Source organism: Mesoplodon mirus (assembly GCF_964341445.2).
Source record: "Mesoplodon mirus genome assembly, chromosome: 20".
NCBI lineage: Eukaryota > Metazoa > Chordata > Mammalia > Artiodactyla > Ziphiidae > Mesoplodon > Mesoplodon mirus.
Genome location: NC_138996.1, coordinates 37,388,286 through 37,410,284, shown reverse-complemented (window position 1 = coordinate 37,410,284; position 21,999 = coordinate 37,388,286).

Here is a 21,999-nt window from a genome sequence, read left to right as displayed (position 1 = left end):
TCAATTTACATTCCCACCAACAGTGCAACAGGGTTCGCTTGTCTCCACACCCTCTCCAGCATTTATTGTTTGTAGATTTTTTGATGATGGCCATTCTGACCAGTGTGAGATGATATCTCATTGTAGTTTTGATTTCCATTTCTCTAAAGATTAGTGATGTTGAGCATTCTTTCATGTATTTGTTGGCAATCTGTATATGTTCTTTGGAGAAATGTCTATTTAGGTCTTCTGCCCATTTTTGTGTTGGGTTGTTTGTTTTTTTGATATTGAGCTGCATGAGTTGCTTTTATGTTTTGGAGATTAATCCTTTGTCAGTTGCTTCATTTGAAAATATTTTGAAATATATTTATTTTGAAATAAAATATATTGAAAAAACAGGAGAGGGAAAGAGAGTGTGTCATGGGAAGAGGGAAAGTAACTTCAAGGAGGTGTCTTACTAAACTGCTCATAGACTTTCAAAACATTACTAGTTATTTGGATACATAGAGGGGTTTTATGGCTACTGCCGCTTATAATCAGCTGTCAGGGAGAAGAAGTGTATGAATTTAACTTCCCAATTCCGATTGTCTCCTTTCTTTCACTAACAAAGTTCACTTCATCATGCATTATTTTTCCTTCTCTTCTATGTTGAGTTATAAGGTCCTTCTGTGCAGATTCTGGGGAAAATGAGGGACTCTGTGTTCTGAGATTTTTTGTGTTATTGGACCCAGATGTTGGTAGTGCCTGGGCTCTGACCAAAGTGGGCACAAAAAAGGCTGAGCCAAAGCCACCCTTATCTCGTGGAGGAGACTAAAATAGCCAGCAGTATTAAATCAACCTTCCAAGTGCAGGCACTTCTGAGATGGAAAGGGGTTATTATTAATGACACTAAGTATAATAATTATACTAATGACATAGGCATAAACTGGGCTGGGCACACACTATGAGGCACTTACTATTATTATCCACTTCTACAGGTGAGGAAGTTGAGTTACAGTATCCTGTTGTATGGGGTGGAATTTGTTGGAAGTACAATAAATATAATCCCTCCTTCTCTATCCTATTTAAAAATTGATAGTAAAATAATAAGTAGATGAAGAATAAAAATATAACTAATATTGATAAAAGTGATACTTGAGAATTTGGCTTAGACTTGGAATACTCTTGTATTTTAAATACTCGGTATAAAAATAGTGTTCAGCTGATTAGATACAAGTCCCATAGGGGTAGAGCCTTTATGGCTAACTGGGAGTATGTTAGAGAGTAGTTAAAAGTGTTTTGTTTTTCTTAGTGGTGATCCTAAAGGAGAGCGGTAGATCAATAAGTTGACGCATCTTGCCAACTTCTTCATCCTAAAGCCACATGAGCAGACTGGTAGAATCCAAGAGTCTTAGTTTGAAGCTCCCTCTACATGGAGGGACATATTAGGAAAGAGATCCTCCAAGAAGAGACGTTCAAATTGTTTACCAAAATTATCACATCACAAAAAAGATGCTGTAATAGGTTTCCAGGTGTTAATTTTTTTTGCATGTAATAGAAGGTGATATAGTCCTATCAGTGGAATTGTTGGACCAAAGTGCATGCATCCTTTTTAAATCTGGGTTCATAATACCAAGTGTGCTTGGTAAAAAGGGTGTGCCCATTTATACTCTTGTTCACACAAAGTAGATACTGAATATATTTTACAGTTACTAGAACACAGACACTGACCAATTAGAACAGATGCTGGTAACAGTTGGAACATATGGTCACACTGCTGCATCCTACCTCAATATCAGCCCGGCACAAACAGTACATGAAAATGACAAATTCCCCCATTCACTTGTCAAGGTGGGATAGTATCTAACTTTGATTTGTTGCCAATTCAATATAGGAAAAATGGTGTATTACTGTTATTTGATTTGCATGTCTTTAATTAGGAGTAAGTATGAGAATATTTTAAAATTTCACTCACTATGTACTTTTAAATCTACCATATTTGCTTCATTTGTCCATTTTTCCTCTCGTATGTTTCATATTTTTAAAATTAATTTATGAGTTTCTGGCAAACTAAAGAACTTAGACTGATATCCTTCATATATGCTACAAATTCTCTTCATACAAATATATTAGTTTTCATGATATTTTTGCTATACCGGATTTTCAAAAAAAAATTTTATTTTAGTCATATCTTTAGTGCATTCTTTATTGCTTCTTGGTTTTCTTTTTTTTTTTTTTTTGAAATCTCTTTTCAACCTGATGATTAAAAATCCAAATAGTTTTGTTAGTACTTATATAAAAACATTAGCTATTCCATATAGAATTCATTTTGGTGTAAAGATTAAATTAGTGATCCAACACTTTCTGAAAAGAACATGCAAGCTACATGTCCCATTACCATTTATTGAATAACTCATCTCTTTTATCACTAATTTAAAGTAGGTCTTTATCATTTACTAAATACAAATAGCTCTCAGTATGGACTCATATGTTATTTCTACTCTAACAAATCCCTGCAGTCATAATCATGATTCCCAACAATGTCAATGCGTTTACTCATTTGATCTATACTACAGAAACGAAAGTGGTTTAATTTCTATACCAATACAACTACTCACAACAAATATACTAAGTAAACTTCAAGATTCCTTTGTAGTTATTTTGTCCTAATAATAAATATCCCATTGAGAGTGAACAGTCATAGTGTTGTGTTTTAAAGTTAACTAAAGTAGTTCTTAGTATGTGTGGTTATGTTTTGAATTTGATATAGGTTTTCTATTTTGCTGTTTTAAAAGTTCGTTATAAAGTTTTTACCCTGATTTTAAATTTATTTTACATTTCAGAAAATGTATCTTTTGAACATGGACATTATTAACATGTTAGGTCAAAATTATCTTCTATCCAATTTTACCCACCTTCTTAATAAGCATTTTTACTGATTTCTGATTTGTAAATGCTTTCTGTGTTTCTTGTATTGTTTTGCAACAGTAAACAGATATATTTCAATATGTTTAATTGCTTTTAGTATTCTGCACATTGCTGTTTTTTACTCTCCCTTAGCTGATTCTGCTGATGTAGATCCTTCTTATTATTTCTACTGCTGCACAGAACCTCATTGTGTGGATGTGAACCAAGTCTTCTATACATGGGTGTCTGGGTGTTTTCCAATATATTGCTATTACAGATTCTGCTACAATATTTTTTTTCAAAAATTTCAAGATATATCCTTAGCTTTATGCCTAGAAGTGGGATATCTGGGTCCAAGGGTGTGTGTGTGTGTAGCTTCATTGGATGCACTAAATTTCCCTCTCTAGGCGGTCCATGTTGCATTCCTGCAAGCAGTGCGTGGGCGAACCTCATTCCCCGCAGCTGTGCCTCCTTAGTTTGCTCTGAAGCCTTAAGCATTTCTATAATCTACTAGAACAATTTTTATCCTTGGGTACTAGTTTTATTTTGCATTTTTATTATGTGTGAAAGGCCATTTGAGTGAAGCGACTGTTCATGTTCTTTACCAATTTTCTGTGTTTTTCTTCTTGATTCTGAAAACATTTTATATGTTAAGATGTTTGGTTTGGTTTTTGACTTCTTATATCTGGTGCTGCTATTGAGCAGTCTGATGATTGGAATCAAGTAGCTTTTTAGACGGCTGTTTTTTTTTTCTCTGGAAGCTTTACAAATGTGTTAACGTTCTTAAATTTAACTAAAATGTGTCTGCTTCTATAATTGTCCTTATCTCTTCTTTGGCATATTTTGAGCCTTTTAAATGGAAATTTAATCTTTATTTAACTCTGGAAAATTTATCACCATGTTTCTTCAAGTACCTTTCTATCTACATTTGTGATATTTTTCCTTCAAAACTCCTGCTCTATGGTTGCATTTATTTTATATTATGTTTTTCTTTATCTTCTCGAAGTGACTTCAAAAGTATTCCTCTCTCTCATCCTTCTGTTTACTAATTTCTTTGCTGCAAAATTCATTCCAATGTTTTTCTCAACTCTTTTGTCCTTTACTTCAACAAATAAATTTTCTTGTTAATATTTCCATGTCTTTTTTATTTTCTTGTTAATATTTCCATGCCTTTTTTATTTTCTTGTTTTTTAGTCATATTGCTAATAAATCTCCTTATTTTCTAGGTTTTTTTTTTTCCTGCCTATTTAAAATTTGGTGTACATGTTTCACTAATTCTACTTTCAGTGGTGTACCTGGTTCCAGTCTGCTTTCTGTCTTTTGAGGGGCTGTACTTTTCAGGCAGGTGTCTGCTTATAGCCCGTAAGCTCTTGCTCTCCTAGACACGGCAGCTCTCTTTTGTGAGAAAGTACCCGGGAAGATTTGAAGCCAGGGCTACCATTTATATGGAGTTTAAAGATAAGGGTGTGTTGAAGAAGAAAGATGAGAAGAAGCCCCACAGAACAGTTTCCCAGGCCCCTGAGACGATTGCTAATCTCTCCCTTTTACAGCCATCCCATTTGCTTCTGGTCCCAAGGTTTACCTCAGGGAGAGCAGCTGCCTCAGAAACGGTGGGGGGATGCCTGTCCCAGCGCATCTCCTCAGCCCCTCCCTGTTTCCCTCAACTCCTGGCCCTGACGTGGGTTGTATTACACCCCTGTCTGTGGAACCTTAGCCCCATTACCTGTGACCTGAACTGACCACATAGTTCTGCCACAGTGGGAAAAACCAAGAGCGGAACTTAGACACATTTCTCTTGTGTGTCTTCCCACCACTTCCTCAAGCACGTGCTGCCCACTCCACACACTCCCCCCAAGGCGATACCACTTCCAGTGTCACTGGGTGTTTCTCATTTCTTGGTTTGCTTTCAGAATTCTAGTCTCCCTTGTGTTTTGTCACTTCTTTAGACTGACTTTGGAGTAAAAGGACAGTAGCTCATACTGGTTTATCTTCTTAAAGAAATAGAAGCCACTTCTCATATTTTTGTTTGCTAATTAGTTCACCCTACTTCTGATAGCCACCTAAACCCTATCTGATTACTGATACACTTAGGGATGCAGACCCTCAGATACTAACCCCAGAAGTGTCCAGTCAGCATCTCTGGGCTGTGGTTCAGAGCCTGTGCATTTAAAACTCCCCAGGTCCTCCTGATGACCAGCTCCACTTCGCAACCAGTTGTCTAAACCATAGACTTGAGCAGTTAATTTATTACTCATAAATACGTATCTTTTCTTCTTATTATAAACTAAGTTATTAATTTGCTAGAAAGGACTCAGAGACACACAGACAAACACAGACACATACAACACACACACAATGTGGATAATTTAACACTAATGTGCTGAAAATTATTAATGTCATAGGTCAAGTCTAATACAGAGTTCTCTGCTTTCTTTCCCTTTTTTTCAACCCTAAACATTCGGTTGTGGGTTTTGTTGATACATGACTATAGTCCGAATTCCACACTCTTCATTTCTTTCATTCAGTCTACAAATGTTTACCACTTACTATATGCCAGTCATTGTTTCAGGTGCTGGGATACAGTAGTGAACAAGATAAAGGCATTACTCTCATGGCACATTCTGCAAGGAAAGGGAGATATGCAGTAAACAAACAAACGGACTTAGATTGCATCAGGTAGTGGTAAGGGCTATGAAGGAACAACATAGCTAGAGAGTATGAGGTGTGCGATTTTAGACAGGAACGTTAAGGGCGGCCATCATAAGAAGTGATGTTTTACATAGAACCCAGAAGAAGCGGGGTCTCCACTCCTGCAGGCAGGTGTGGAGAGCAGCCAGAGGGAACAGCTGCACAGCTTCTCTTCTCTGCTCCTGACTCCTTTCACATAAGGACCCCTGTGGAGAAGGTGGTGCCCTAGGATAACAGGATATGGGCGCTCGTGGCCCAGCTGTCCTGGGGTCCATCCTGAGCTTGGAGAACCGCGTGGGGAGGGTCAATATCTGAGTATTTGTTAGAGCAGTTCCTGACAGCAGGCTGGGAAGCTCTGTTCTGGGTCCTTGTAGCCATGTAAAGGTACAGGAGTTTGTTCTGAACAGGGGGAAAAATACTGGATGCCCTTGTGTTCAGGACTTTAGCTGAAGATTTCTCACCAGGATTACCAAGAATCTTATGGAGCCAGAGTGTTTTTTCAGATCCTGTCTTTTTTCACTTCTCCACATTTCATACTCCTCTTGTCCAACTTTTTTTTTTTTTGAAAGCTTTGTTCTCCTGTGGAACTACCCTCTCTTATTCCTCCTCTCTCTGCCCATGACTTTTTTTTTTTTTTTTTGCGGTACGTGGGCCTCTCACTGTTGTGGCCTCTCCCGTTGCGGAGCACAGGCTCCGGACGCGCAGGCTCAGCAGCCATGGCTCACGGGCCCAGCTGCTCCGCGGCATGTGGGATCTTCCTGGACCGGGTCACGAACCCGTGTCCCCTGCATCGGCAGTCAAACTCTCGACCACTGCGCCACCAGGGAAGCCCTGTGCCCGTGACTTTTGACCCCTGTTTGTTACTAACTTTTTTTGCTACCCCTTCATTTTTGGTGCTCCCCTGGGCTCTGTCTTTAGAGTTTGCTTCTCTTAATACATCATATCCAAATATATGAGTTCGAATACATAGATACTCTGGAGGGGCTCCTTCTCTTGTATTCCCAAACTGTTAGCGCACCCCTTTACTATAATATATAGTTTATACTGTAATTCTTGGAATGTTTGTCTCCTCTGTAGTCTGTTAGTTTTCCTTTAAAAAAAAGGCTTTATTTTTTTCTAGCAATTTTAAGTCCTCAGGAAAATGGAAGGGCAGGTACGGAGATTTCCCTGCCTCCACACAGGGGTAGCCTCCTGCGTATCAACATCCTCTACCAGAGTGGTGCACTTGTTACAAACTAATGAAGCTACACTGACACATGATTACCACCCAGAGTCCATCGGTTCCCTAGGGTTCACTCTTGGTGGTGCACATTCTGTAAATTGGGATGAGTGTGTAATGACATGCACCCACCATTGTTCACTGCTCTAAAAATCCTCTGTGTTCTACCTGTTCAGCCTTCCTCCCTCAACCCCGGGCAACCACGGGTCTTAGCAGTCTATATAGTTCTGTGTTGGTTTTATTTTGATGACAAATACTTATCTTTTCATATCCTTGTATTTCTGTCATCAAGCTCAATGCCTGGCATATATATATATATATATATATATATATATATATCCACAGATATTGATATTCAGGAAAGAACACCATTCCTCCTGTGATAAGTTAAGTACAAAATTTGCACCTAACCTATGCTTGAATGTATGATTAGTCGAACAGCTCATAAGAAAGCAGGTACAAGAAAAGAATATGTTTTTAAAAGAACTGTGAAGGGAGTAGAAACAGGATACAGAGAGAAAAAAGATAGGAGCAGAGTTAGAAGGAAAGAGAAAGAGAGAAGACAGACAGAGAGAAAACAGCTTGCGTCAGCCAAGGGTAAGGCTGGATAATTTTACATGTCAACAACCACCATACCACCACCACTTCCCCAAAAGAGTATATGCCTCTGCCTTCTGAAAGCTGTAGAGACTGATAGGTTCCCATTGTAATAGATTTATTTTACAGGCGTGGTGAGTAACAAAAATATAGAATGCATTTATTTCTTCATGAGGACATTAAATATTTTAATACTCTGTAACCAAATAATCTGTTGATTTGTGATATTATTTAGGAGAATTATGCATAATTCAGCTCATGTTGATATAAACAATAATAATTGATGCTTTATAAGGTATTATATAGTATAAAAAACACTTCAGTATACACTCTGTACATTAGTCCTAGTAAGGTCGTTAAGAGTCTGTCTTTTCCAGACAGAGAAATGGACACAGGAGAAGCTGATTGATTGAACAGCAGAAGCGCCACACCTAGATCAGGTCAACACTTCCCAGGTCAATTTCATGGCATCAGCTCTTGCCATAAAATCATCTCATTCAAACATCTTCACCAGCTGGTTCAAATAAAGTTGGCATATATGTAACTCATTTCTTATTCAGAATTCCCCAACACTTGTAACCTGAGAGTGGGTTCTCAGAAGAAGTCATTGCATGAATTTGTTGTGTAAAAGCTAACACTTTAAATTGAGAGTATATGTGTTGCCACTTTTAATTGACAAATTGACCACCTCCAAGAAGATTGCATTCAAGTTCACAGTGTCAGTTATTATCTCTGTGAGAACAAACACTTAAAGCCAGTGAAAATTTTCAATTTTTGATATTTATAATTTATTTTCATGTGATTCAGTGTTATTTTGAAGTACCAGTTTGCCTGAAACAATTTTATGAAAGATAGGAATGCTTTTCTGAAATAATACTTTGATAAACTTTTGCTACAGAAAGTTAATTTTTCTAAAGTTCTAAATTTTAACACATATATGTTAGTTTAAATTAAATATGAAAGTAAACACTTATAATTGGCTAACTTCACTGACTTTGTAAGGAACATTTAAGGAAATATATTTTGTATTATTTTCAGTTGTTTAGTAGCAGCATGAGGTCACTGCACTTATAGTAGGTAATTAGATAGAAGGTTCAAAAACATATTATCCAAATATCACATTTTCCATTTTAATTAGATTATACTTGCAGACACGGCAGGTATAGGTACCCAAATTAAGTTAAATTGTCCTATAAATTTGTAATCATCTTGGCTCTAATCCTTCATGGCAAAACAAAAACTTTGTCTACAATAGTATATTTGTATGTATATAAATATATTTTCTTTCTCTTTTTCTCCCTCTCTACTGCAAACAAAATATTCCAAACGAGGAAAGTAGAAGGTGCTAAAATGTATGGCATTATTTAAACTCAAAATCTCTCCTTAGTGTGTCTCAGAGTACAGCACTGGGCTCATTTGCATCAAAATCATGTGGGGAATTTGTTATAATTTCAGACTTCTTGACCCTACCACAAATTTGAATCATAATCTCTAGGTATGGAATCCAAGTATTTATATTTTTAGCAAAATGCTATGTAAAACTTGACAACCAATGCTATAGCATATTAATTTAATATCAAGCAATTTATCTCCAATACTTTCTATCTCACCTAGAGAAGGTACAGTAGCTATAAACGTAGCTGGACAGCTGGAGAGGTAAATAGGGGTAAATTGATAGTCTTTTACTTAGCAGAGCAAGACATGGAAGACTGGGAATTTCTGGTTTCTATTTATACAAAGCGCGTGTTGAAATTGCATAAGTAAGTAATGCTTATGTAAGAAGGACACTGTTAGGAGAACTCAGGCCACTAGAAAAGGGTGGGTTTTGTGAAACCAAAATAGAACATGAGTGAAGCAAGTAGCTTCTTCACCACTCTGAGCTTGTTCCATCATCTTTAGGGGCGGTAGGGGTGGTGTCTCAGGGCTCCACAGACTTGAGAAGTGAGACGACGTGACTGAGAGTGCCCGATACAGAGTATATAGCCCCTCTCTCTCTCACTCCCTCGCTGTCTCTGTCACTCCTCTCCCACCCCCAGTATGAGTGTATGCGTTCTATAATATGGTGCACGTACATTAACATTTTGTAACATTAATTTCAGTAGGTGTAAAACAATAGTGCCCATACTGTTTGGGGGTGTAAAAGATAAGCATTTGTATGCCAGTTTATTAAAGAAAGAAATCTATTTTTTCTTTAACACAGTGTAATATTTAACACTAAGCATTATTCTATTGTTTCCTTAATTATAATTATTTGTCTTAAATTTAAGAAAATAAATTACTAGCATGCACAACAGTATCTGATTTTGCTGTTAAATGTTTGAATATTAAAACTTTCAATGGAAGTTTATTTTGACTTCTTATTTCACTGAGATTTTAAGCTTATTCATTATTAAATGTGTTTTGTCACATTACATCTCTTAACATGGTTTTTCTTCAAACAAAATGTTTCAAAATTAAAATGAGTCAGAGAACATCATTGTGACACAAGAAATATTTCTCAGCGAACTTAAATTGGAAACCATGTTTTGCGCCATGGCACTGTCCTCTCTTGGTTTCAGATACATGAGGAATTATGTGTGAAGAAGAACCTACTGTTCTCCCCTCCTCACTGATATTTTCTTTTTTTCTTTCTCAGATGAGACAAGTGACATAGGCAGATACCTGCCAGAATAGAATAGTCATCTACTGCTTTCCCCCCACCTGTCTGATATGGCTATTAGAATGCCAGATCACACAGTTAATATCAGATAGTGCAAAGAACAGAACACCTTCATTGAATCTGGCATCTAAAATGAGAAATGAAGTCTTGGATTACCCAAGGAAGCTGAACGTTGCCATTAAATGCTGGAAGTGTTCAATTCTCCTTCTTACAGACTCTTTACTTTTCTAGTCTCTCTCTGTTCTCTTCAGTTAAACCTGACAAATGTCAGACCTTTATGGTCCATTACTGTATGCAGTAGAAATCAAAGAAGTTGAATATAGGCACCCTAATTTGCTTTTTATTGAATGTTTAATTAAACAGGATTGCTTGGTTGGAGAGAGAGGGGAGCATTGTTTGACCTCATTAAATGAAAACTTCAGAAATCTTTACGTGTTGTTACCTTTCCCCAAAGTCCCCCCTCATCTTCATGATTTCATGACTAGTGACTGCTTCTCTTCCATCACTGTTGTTTCTTTCTCATCCTGCATCAAAAAAGACTGCTAAGAAAGAAAGGCCACTTCAGATTCATAACTTTCCTCCTAGTAAAAGATCACCATAAAACTGAAATGTGGGGGGAAAAGACTACTCAGTAGCCTCAAAAAAAGGACAGGGAAAGAGGATAAACTCATCTGTTATATCTTTCATTCTCTTAACATCACCCTTAGAGAATAATATCTTGCTTTTTGCATCTCAGTGTTTTTTTTTTCATTTTCATCTATTCCTATATCTGTGTCTTTGTCTGTGTCTATGCCTCTGTCTATCTGTCTGTCTATCCATCCGTCCATCCATCCATCTTGGAGAGAGTTCTTCAGGAACCTCTGGGCTAAATTGTTTTCATCCACGGACTCCAAAGAATATCTGAATTTATTTTATTTTACTTTTATTTATTCCTATTTTATTGTTTTTTTAACATCTTTATTGGAGTATAATTGCTTCACAGTGGTGTGTTAGTTTCTGCTTTATAAAAGGTGAATCAGTTAGACATATACATATGTTCCCATATCTCTTCCCTCTTGCGTCTCCCTCCCTCCCACCCTCCCTATCCCACCCCTCTAGGTGGTCACAAACCACCGAGCTATTTTATTGTTTTTGATGCTACTGTAAATTGGATTGTTTTTTTTTCAGATAGACTAGATTTTATTCTTTAAATTTAAAAAATTTATACAATTTTTGAAGGTTACTTTCCATTTACAGTTATTGCAAAGTATTGGCTAAATTCCCCGTATGGTACAATTCATCCTTGAGCCGATCTTACACCCAATAGTTTGTGCCTCCCTCCCCTGCCCCTTGTTCCAGGTGCCCCACTTTTAAGATCTGTGAACCCTGTTCGGCCCTTCAGCCATCTCCTCCAGAACCAGCGAACCACCCTAAGTAAAAGTCTGTCCCTAAATTAAGCTTGTATCCCAGGTCATCACTCTATTTTAACTTAGTAATTTCTAACTATTTTCTAGCTCTTTCATGCAGATGGATTTTATACTTGTCCAGATTTTTTGCTTTCTTTCAGCTGGAGGGTAGGTCTGGATAATTTAGTTAACAATAAGCAGAGGTTTCAGAATGGTCTTTTTTCTCTCAACTTCTTTGCCGAAGTAATTTTTTTTTTTTATAATGTGAAATTTATTAGGAGTAATTTTTTTTATTGGGTTCATGATGCTTCCTTCTTACTCATGCTAATTATGGGTGGTACTACTAAATGCATCTAAATTTTCAAACCTGATAGAGTGAATTACCCCTGACTCCTTCTGTAGGTAAAGTTCACATTTTAGTCCAATAAAAGTATAAAGATTCTGTCTCCCCCCTGGCACTATCATGGTTAGGAAAATTCTCCCTAAAATGGAAGGGAATGTGTCTGTCTCCAAATTTATATGCTTTTAACCTTTGCTCTTTTACCAAAACACAAGGGCTGATGACTGATTAACAGCTTGTAGTAAATTGGAATCTTTAACAGAAAGAAGTGCACAAAATTATTTTAGAGGATAAGATACATTTTCCTAGTTAGAAGTGTTCTAGTTTTATTAGAAGGGAGATGAATTTTTTTTAATAGCAGGTACATTTATAGTGTTGGACTAACCACTGAGCACAATTAAAATGCCACCATTTCTTGTGATGAGATGAGAGCTTGTTAAATTATGGAACCCTGTTGATGTATTGTCATCAACAGTGTACAGGTGAATGTATCATTTCAAAAAGAGAATTTTGGACCAGAATTTTTTTTTAGAAACGTGTTATTTTGTAGGTATGTTGTGTGCATGTAAAAATAGATGTACATGATTATTTTATACTATTTTTATATAATATGTTAGATTAAAATCGGCATTTATGTTTAAAGGTAGTTAAATCATAAACATTGAAAGATGGCATTAGAGGGAAACAATGAATAATTGTGCTCTGTTCTGTGCTCAGATATAGGCAGGATTGAGAGGTGACACAGGAATCAGGCAGATGTAAACTCATACTTGTTTTATGTCTGGCTGCAGTCTACACTTGTCCACTTACTTTATCATGGTACACCTTGAATTTAACTTATACACCCCTCATGGTCACACACAGTACGAAGACAGTGAATCACTACAGCCCTCCACTGTAGAGCCTGCCCACGTATACGTACTGCAGAGAGCGGCGTGCTGTTTCGGGTAGAAGATCCTCATAAAGGCAGAGAGTGGGGCCTAATCAGCCATGCTCGGTGCTTCTGCCAGACTCACCAGCCATATATGTCACTGCCTGCACCAGAGGGAGAATTAGGGGGCTGAGGCAACAGACATTATTGTACTAGGGGACCTCCCTGTAATTTTTATTATATTTTATCATAGTTATTATGCACAACTAATTGTTATAATTACCTTATATTATCATTGTACGTAAGGCAACATGTAACTAGCGAAAAGATGTCCTCAACCAGGAATATTCTTCCCTTTCCACTAATCCTACTGCACTTAATTCCACGTCCAACAGCTTTTGCCTAAAACGTTCCACTGAAGTTTCTCTTCCAAACCATACCAATTCCTTCTTCAAAAGCTTTTAAGACAAAATACCCTTGTGATTACTTCATAGCCACCAGTATCCGTTCCCTCTCAAACTCTACTTTATTCTCTTTCCTTGTTTGCGTGCTGTTTTCTTTGGCTACATTTCGTTATCCTGCACTCCCTAAGGATATGGACTGAATCTTCTGTGTCTTCTGTTCTTCCTAATTGTGCTGAGTACAAGAGTGGATATTCAATATTTTTTACGTTAAGGTGAAATATAAGGAATGTCTCCTGGTAAATATTCTGGAGCATATAACTAATTTTAAGAGAGTAAGAGCCTATCTCTCCACTGTTATTCCTCAGAAACTATGTGATTGTTGTCCGGTAAGAGTAACCATGTAATACTTTTTTATGATTAGTGGTGAGTCTCCTGGCCTCTGCGAAGAGGCGCAGATCGATTTTCAGCTTATTTTAATCGATACCATGAACCTTATGAAGGAAGCTGCTCAGTTACCAAGAACAAACAGAACGCAGAGGGGGTTCAACAGTCTGTCAGGGACAAACGAAACTAAGCCAGTCACAAATTACACAGAAACATGCTCTTTGTAAAGGAGTGTGATTGTACATGTAAGTGTGGGTGTCTGCTTGTATATATTCAGACACATTTTGATAAGGTTTGGACTGTGTACTGAATTCTTATTTGACTCTAACATGGCTCAGCAAAAATATTTATTGATATTTCAGAAAAATACATTTAAAACACCTTGTAAACAAGTTATCCTGGGAGAAAATTATACTCAAATCAGACCATAGTAATTTAGTACTTTGGGCTTAGAAGGGTAATATTTGTGGTAGGTGAATAGGGAATTTATTATTTTTCCAAAGTTGAACTATATTTTAAGAAATGTAATTATTCCATACCTAAGAATTCAGAATACAACATCAACAGAGGGAAAAAAAGAAGAAGAAAAAGGTACTTATTCTACACTATAGCAAGCTTACCGAGGCTTTAAATGAATATATATTTATAAAATTCCTTCTGACAGTTCACATGATCTGATTATGTGGCAGGATATGCTCTGACGAAGGGTTTGATTACATGGCGCATTGAGCTGTGGCTGGTAAATAATAACCTTCCCTGTTCATGCTTCTACTTGTTATTGTTGGGAAAGAGGCAGGATACTGAGAATTAGTTTATATCATAAACAAATCAATTACTGATTCAAGACCTAGGATGGCATGACATTTATGTTATGCCACTGAATTTTATGAATGGATAATAAATTTTTCTAAAGAGGATGTTAATTTTGATTAGGTCAGCTGTGCTTATAGTAACTGGTCCATGTCAAAGATTCCTTCCATCTGTTCTGAACGATTACATAGGCCTGTAAAGACGTTTCTTAGGTAGAGGTGAAAGTCATTAATCACGCTTTTCTGGGGCAAGAATTACCTAAGACTCTGTATTCAAGTTCTGTGTAAGAATTAAAATAAGTGATAATTTACATATTAGGGCATAATTTATATATTAGGGGAAGAGTTTGAATTTGGGAGAGAAGAATTTCAGGAAAGCCTACGGTTTAAGCTATAAAAATCAGAATTAATTTTAATATAATTATTAAAAAACTAGTTTTCTTTATATTGCATTTCCTGTTGAGTAAATGTGCTTGGCACAAAAATAGATGCCGTGGCAAACCCCACTGAACTCAATTATAGGATTTATATTATAAATAAGTGTGTAACTATATGTGTGTGTGTTTGTGTATATTTACAAATGATATGAGGAAAAATTATATATATTCCAAAGAATCAAAAATATTACTGTAGCAAGTAATTAATCTCAGAAATGCAAAGTACTCACAATGGGAATAGTGATATTAGTACATGTGAATTATGCATGTAAATTGTGAAGGTTGTATGCATTATAAAACAGATTGGGTAAAGTTTAAATTTACTTGGCTTTATTCAGTTTATTTTTTGACTCGAAGTTTGTGATGTGTAGATATTTTATTTACATATGGCATAGTGTCTTACACCAGTAAAGGTGTTCAATAAATATTATTTGATTTTAACTATGAAATTTATAAATAATTCCACATCTTCTGACACAGATAAAAACTAATGATTTATGTGACTTTTAATACTGAAGATTAAATGATTTCTAACAGTATCTTTATTGTATGGTTTTTACTGTTCTTATTGCATAGACGGATCATGATAGAAATGTTGGATAAGCCAGTTGATCCAGTCTCATTCCAGTCTATCATCTGGAACTGCAGGGAAGATATAGACAACATTTCCTAGACCATCTTTAAGCTAGGAGTCCTGATATAGTGGGTGAATCACTGTTCTCACGTGGCAGCTGCAGCGTGGCTCCGGAGACAAGTGGTCTGGAGCACACTTCCTGGTTCCTAAATTGAAGCCAAGTTATTGTGTTCCTGAAGCCAGAATTTTAAAAAGTTATTTTTTATCCCCAGAGTGTGGATAAAAAGTAGTCTTGTGTCCAGCAGTTGACACATGGCTTTCTGAACACGGTAGTCCCTTCTTATCTGAAGTTTCAGTTACCTGTGGTCAACTGCAGTCTGAAAATATTAAATGGAAAATTCCAAGAATAAACCACTTGTAAGTTTTAAACTGTGCACCATTCTGAGTAGCATGATGAAATCTCATGCTGTCCCGCTTAGTCCTGCCTGGGAACTGAGTCATCCCTTTGCTCAGCATATCCCACTCATTAGTCACTTAATAGCCGTCCCGGTTATGAGATGACTGTGGAAGTATAGCGGTGCTTGTGTTCCAGTGGCCCTTATTCTAGTAATGTCCCCAAAGTGCAAGAGTAGTGACGCTGGCAATTCGGATACGCCAAAGAGGAGCCATAAAATGCTTCTTTTAAGTGAAAAGTTAAAAGTTCTCCACTTAATAAGGAAAGAAAAAAGTCGTGTGCTGAGGTTGCTAAGATCTACAGTAAGAACAAATCTTCTGTACGTGAAATTGTGAAGGAGAAAGGAAATCTGTGCTGGTTTTGGTGTCACTCTTCAAAATACAAAAGTTATGGCCAGTGCGTGAGAAGTGCTGGGTGAAGATGGAAAAGGCATGGTTTGTACAATAGGTATTTTGAGAGAGAGAGAGAGACCACATTCACATAACTTCTACTATAGTATATTCTAATTGTTCTATTTTATCAGTAGTAGTTGTTGTTAATCTCTTCCTGTGCCTGATTTATAAATGAAGCTTCATCATAGGTATTTATGTATAGGAAAAACAGTGTACATAGGGTCTGGTACTGTCAGTGGTTTCGGGCCTCCACTAGGGGTCGTGGAACGTGTCCACGGCAGCTAAGTGGGGACCACACTGCAGCAGAGGCAGCAGCTCTCCTGATGGGCAGGCTGTACGGTGATGCATGGGAAGGCGTTTACCGAGCCAAAACTAGCGCCCGCGTCTACAGCCCTCTCAACAATCTGTAAGCACCTAAATTCCTAAATTTAATCGGTTAATGCTTGTAACACCTAAAATTATTTCTATCAATATTACCTACCTACAAATCTTAATTGTTATACAGATTAAGTTACTGATAAAACCTTGTGTCATTTCTTTAATTTTATTATATATTGTGTTGCTTAAGTTGAGCAGACTGGGATTTTGGAATAGTTACTAAAAATTTAAATGCTAGGATACCTATTTTGGAGGTTTTGATGAAATAACAAGAAGAAAATATTTTATCTTTCAACCAATATATATTTATTCAGTGTGGGTCACATGACACACGGGGATAGATGCTGGGGATTTAACTGTAAACTAAACAGAGTGCCTACTCTCTAAAATACCAGTGTATATTATGGGGAAAAGATAGATAAACACATAAATTAATATGCAGTTTAGTAATGCAACAGCGAAAATCATGCGTGAAATTTTTTTTAAAATGTGTTTTTTCTGACATATCAGGCAAACTTCTATAAAATAGACACTTGGCAAGAGTTAGCCGGTCAAGTCCTATGGGGAGCGGAAGAAGGGCTCCAGCAGCACTCCTGGCTCTAAGAATCATCAAGCTGTTTTCCTGCAATAATAGACCATTTAGTGTTGCTCGACCATAAAATACAAAGGGATGAGAGGTTAAGTAGAGACTTAGTAGTCAAGCAGACCCCATCATGAATGACATTTTGTGACTTTATAGCAATTTTCAACAAGACCCAGGAGAAAGGGTAAACACTGGCATGATTCAGACCAGGAAAAGCATGACCTTATGTTAATGTGAATAATATTTTTTCAGCGTTTGTGAGGAGGCTAGGTCAAGGATATGAGACAACAACTAAATAGTTGTCGAAATAGAGTAGGCCAAAAAAGTGAGAGGTGTCTGAAGGTAATTTCCAACTCCATGCTGACTGGAACAGGAGCCAAAAGGAAAGAAGCTGTCTAAGATGGTTATCAAGTTCTGGCCCGAGTTGACAATACTAAGATTAAAAACAAAATAAAGAAAATGTAGATAAAAAGTAGATTGGGATTACATATGATTGATGTTTCATATTTTATATGTTTGTATATTAACTTAGGTTATAGCCAAGTTTTGCCTGATAATCATCTTTTCTCTTCATTATGTTATTTTACAAATCTTTCAACGGGTATTTTGTTGTTGTTGATCTTATACCTCTGAGGAGGAAACCGTCGATTCCCATGTAGATCACTAGAATGTGGATAGGTAGGGTTATTGATTCTTTCCTTTCTTGTAAACCTAAAATTCTATTCTGTAAAGGCATAGTATATTATACATGTCCATTCTTTTTGCTGACCTGTATGTGGCTGGAATGATTGTTTAAAAAAAGACAACCTAAAGTTGCTGGCATATCAATACTCTTTCTCATTAAATATGTTTATATTTATTTTCCAAAAACGATCCCATTTTAGAGATATTTGAGATTAAAAATGTTATAATCACACAGTGTGTGTGTGTGTGTGTGTGTATGTCTGTGTCTCGCAGGTATCTCAAACTTTTCAAAGAGTTCCATAATCTAACACACACACATATGCAAGTCAGTCCATGTCCACACATGTCTACACACACACACACATTTGTAGGCTCTGTATACTTTCAACCTCAATGCAAATTTGACTAGATTGCTAAATGGAACTTTTAGAGAAGACTAAGGAATGAGAACTATGAAATTTTCTTTGTAGTAGCCTTTTACACTTTAAAATATTCATAATTATTGAGACAGTACCACTTCACAAGATTTATTATATGGAAACTATTATAAGTTGAAAAACATTTCTGTGTTATGTGGTTTTTGTATCACCATAATATGAAAAGTAGAGGCTACATTTAGGTTCATCAGAGGGAAATGGTTTAAAAAAAAAGTAAACTTTCATATAATAGAATATTACACAGTTCCTAAAAATAAGATCGTCGAGTAACTAATAATGTATTTATGATATGAATAATATGACATAGTAAAAATAAGTATTATAGAAAAATCACCTTTATAATACATTAACTTTTAAATTTCTTATTAATGAAGTTATAGTTATGTGCAGTTTTACTTCTATATATTTTCAAAATAAAAATAAAATAATTTTATAAGAACAAAGTGGATTTCTAGAAATTGTTCTTGAATTCACTAACTTTTATATAAGCCTCATCTCTTTCATTGTACTTTATTATTATAATTAAACACAAACAAGCAAATAAATAATACTGGCAAAATTCCCTTGCTCCACCTTTTACTTGATGTGTCAAATCAAAATATATACTGAAAAAGCCTTTTGAAATGTAGCACATTATTATTAGTTGGCAGAATTAGAAGCATTGGTGTCATTTATATATCACTGCCACGGTGAACCATATCATAGAAAGAACATATAAATTCTTCATATAAATTTTCATGTAAAGAATCCTGAACTAGTGGTAGATAAACTTGGTTTCAACACAATATCACTTTGTTCATAAGAACTGTAGCCTTGAAACTTTAAAATATGACAGACTAATGTTTTTATGAGTAAATTTAATGTACTGAAAATAAAAATTAAGAAAAAAAAGAATTATAGCCTTGAGCCAAGAACTTCATGTTGGTGGGAAAACATTAATTTCCATGTGTATAAATCGAAGAAAAAAAAGTTAGTGCTTATTAATAAAGAAATATAGGTGTTTCTTAGAGGGAATCTCTGGACATTGGATAATATCTGATCCTATACGTTTTGCCTTGGGAAATATTCTTCTCATTCGCAGTGAAAGATGAAAGAGTCCTATCAAACATTTTGTGTTAGCTGAAGAGACCAATCATTTTTTCTAAGTGATTTCCTCATCAAATTGGAAAATAAAGAACAAATAATAATTTTTGAGATAATAGAAGTATAGCTGTATTTAATAATATATATTTTATCTCCTAGTATGTTTATGCATACCATGGTATAATGATATAAAATAAAATTAGAGTTATTCCGAATTGTTAATTAATTATAGAAAAATACTTCTCTCTTTGGAATGGGTGACCAGGGCTGCCATTCATGGTGTTGCAGGATGGCCAGTGCATAGCCGGCCCTGCTCTATGCAGAGGAAATGGAGATATAGAATAACAAGGGCAAGTTTAAAACTCACCAGGATAATTTTGGCAATAAAACAAAATATGTACTTTTTTTTTTTTTTTTTTTGCTTAATCATCTAAGTATTTCACAGATAAAATCTGGGGCTATGCTACTTCTTGATTGTTTTAATAATCCATTTCACTTTTGACTGCTCTATGTAACTTGTAAATTTAATTCTTGAAAACAGACTTGAAGTACAGAACAAAAATTATAATGGTTTGCTTTTGGAGATTATCAGTCTTGCTCCTGGATGCACATGTGAAATAATTCTCATGATCTACTGGCTAGTAGTTTTTGCTACACTAAATTTTCTCTCTCATTAAGTTTTTATGTATACATATATGTACATTTTAATACTATATATTTATATCTCATTAAGTTTTAAGATAGATAGATAACAAGTCATGTGTGTATGTGTACCATCTAAAACCTTAACCATTAAGACAAAAAATGGGCGTTTTGAAATAAGGTATATTGAGTCTTATATAAAAAAAAAGTACGGAACACAAAAATAATTTAAGACCTAAGGCAGACTAATGGGAAAAAGTTTAAGAATCAGCTAGAACAGTGTCCTTTTCTCAGGAGGGTTCCGCTAATGAGATTGCTCTAGTATGATCTTATGTTTCCCTGGTAGGATATGTTATCACTTAACAACCAGTTGAGAATCCTGGTACTAAGATATTGTAGATGGACTCAGATAAGGGAGTGTTTTTCCTCCTGCCGTGTTACTGTATTAATTTCTTAAGCTCAGTTGTTCTTTCTGTAACTTATCTTAGGTCTCTTGTGTGCCACTGCTTCTTACTTTAAGTATATAACAGGTATCGTGTTGACACCTGTGAACAAATGTCTTATAAATTGTATAACTAAAAAACCAAAGGAAGTCACAGATATTACAATATACTTTAATATTTTATCAAGTAACCTTTGTGATTCCTTCTACTGGATACATATAAAATAAGTGCTTCTTCATGACATTCCTAAATAAAAAGAAAAAATTGAATAACTGTTCAGAAATATTACTTCTAGATATTATTAGTTATATGGAAGATATAGATTACTAGTCTCATTATCTTTTGGAATTTATTATTATAATCATTATTATTATTGAGAACAGAGAAATACTATATACTGATTACACAGTATGACAGATAAAAATGTATTTATATATTACATGACTACCATTCCTAACAAGAAGAATCTCCAACAGATGTATAAAATTTTCAGATTTGATCTCTATTTTATGAAAATTATTCAGTGGAAATTATATTAAGGAGGAAATAATAATTATTTTGAAGGAAATGTTTCATACAAATAATTATCTTAAAATTACAAATGTGCTATATACAATGGAATATTACTCAGCCATAAAAAGAAATGAAATTGAGCTATTTGTAATGAGGTGGATAGACCTAGAGTCTGTCATACAGAGTGAAGTAAGTCAGAAAGAGAAAGACAAATACTGTATGCTAACACATATATATGGAATTTAAGAAAAAAAATGTCATGAAGAACATAGGGGTAAGACAGGAATAAAGACACAGACCTACTAGAGAATGGACTTGAGGATATGGGGAGGGGGAAGGGTAAGCTGTGACAAAGTGAAAGAGCGGCATGGACATATATACACTACCAAACGTAAGGTAGATAGCTAGTGGGAAGCAGCCGCATAGCACAGGGAGATCAGCTCGGTGCTTTGTGACCGCCTGGAGGGGTGGGATAGGGAGGGTGGGAGGGAGGCGCAAAAGGGAGGGGATATGGAAACATATGTATATGTATAACTGATTAAATTTGTTAAAAAAATAAATAAAAAAAAATTACAAGTGTGCAAATATTTGCAGGAAAATTAATTAACATGTTTTCCAGCTAAAATTCACAGAACGGATTACTGTATTCTAGTACATTTATAAATAACAAAATCAAAAACGAAATAATATCCAGATGCTATAGAAATGAATTATTATTGAATGCAAAGAGTATTTTATATTTGTTTTCTTTTTTGGTAAATAAATTATGTAATATTCTTCATAAACAAAATTAGATTTATTTAGGATAAGAGTTCCATATGGGAGGAAAAAACACTATTTTCAAATTTGATTTTGGCTTTTATCCCAAAACAATAATCAGGATTCATTCCACTGAAGACTACAAAAAAAAAAAAAAAAAAAAATCACTGAATGATTGGTTTTCCTATATTCCAGGTTTTTGATGCCTCTTCTGTGCAAAATTTGGTTCCTCTCAGTAGTACTGATCAAATAACAAGGAGCGAGCCATAAGCAGCTTAGAGGTAAGTGAAGGAAATGCCAATTTTTTTTTTTTTTTTTGCGGTACGCGGGCCTCTCACTGTTGTGGCCTCTCCCGTTGCGGAGCACAGGCTCCGGACGTGCAGGCTCAACGGCCATGGC